We start from the raw sequence: 1,337 nt of genomic DNA on the forward strand, positions 1-1,337 counted from the left end.
TACTTATTTTTCACTGTTACCTTGTTTAACTATCTGTAATCAATACACATCCTCATAGTCCCATCCTTCTTCTTCATAAACAACACAGGGACACCCCAAGGTGACACACTAGGGCGAATAAACCCCTTACTCAATAAATCCTGCAACTAATCCGTCAACTCTTTCAACTCTGCTGGAGCCATACGGTAGGGAGGAATAGAAATGGGCTTAGTGCCCGGCTCCAAATCAATAGCAAAATCAATATCCCTATCGGGAGGAACACCTGGAAGATCAGAAGGGAATACATCGAGAAACTCCTGAACCACGGGAACAAAATCCATGGAAGGTGGTTCAACACTAGTGTCCCGAATAAATGCTAAGTAAGACAAACACCCTCTCTACACCAATCTCTGAGCACGGATAAAGGAAATGACCTTGCTAGGATAAGAGCCATTAGCACCCTTCCACTCAACCCTCGGAACACCAGGGATTGCTAAAGTCACAGTCTTAGCATTACAATCAAGGACAACATGATAAGGAGAAAGCCAATTCATACCCAAGATAACATCAAAGTCTACCATCCCCAAAATGATTAAATCTACCCAAGTGTCATACCCCGCTAGAGAAACAAGACAAGATCGATACACTCGATCCACCACTAAGGGCTCACCCACGGGTGTAGAAACACGAATAGGTACAGTCATGCTATCACATATCATATCAAATTCAGCAGCAAAATAGGTGGACACATAAGAGAATGTAGACCCTGGATCAAACAATACAGAACCAGATTGATGGCATACTGGAATGATACCTGTAATAACAACATCAGAAATCTCCGCTTCGGGTCTCCCCGGGAAAGCATAACAGTGGCCCCCTCGGCCACCTCCAGCCTGGGTGGTAACTCTACCCCCACTCTGCTGAGCTGCAGAACCACTACTAGAAGCTCTACCGCCCTGAACTCTGCCTCGGTCTCTACCCTGTGGTACTGGTGGTCTAGCCTGAAATGAAGAATTAGGTTGGGACCCTCCACGACCCCTCTGGGAAGTACACTGTCGCATCAGGTGATCGGGATCTCCACAAGAAAAGCAAAATCTCTGTCCCGGGAACTACTGTGCGGACCCTGAAAACCAACTATAATTGCCTCGCCCCATAGGTCGCTGCTGTGAACCGTGACCCACGCTATAAGAACCCCGAGGTATCTGACCACCTTCGGATGTCGGCATAGATACATGAACGAGTCCTCGCTGCTGAAAGGAACCACTCCCTCTGTGTGATCCCCTGCCTCCAGATGAGGCACCATGAAACTGACCTGTTGTACGGACCCTCTTAGGGTCCCCAAACTTTTCTCTCTCCAT

General features: G+C 47.6%; 1 pseudogene; it reads right to left on the minus strand.

The window, feature by feature from the left end:
• Positions 1 to 1,337, minus strand: part of LOC125840569 (uncharacterized) — a 25,360-nt pseudogene extending 24,023 nt beyond the window's left edge.

The sequence above is a fragment of the Solanum verrucosum genome, unplaced genomic scaffold, assembly GCF_900185275.1.
Source record: "Solanum verrucosum unplaced genomic scaffold, falcon-dt-bn FXZP01000181.1, whole genome shotgun sequence".
In the NCBI taxonomy this organism is placed as follows: Eukaryota; Viridiplantae; Streptophyta; class Magnoliopsida; order Solanales; family Solanaceae; genus Solanum; species Solanum verrucosum.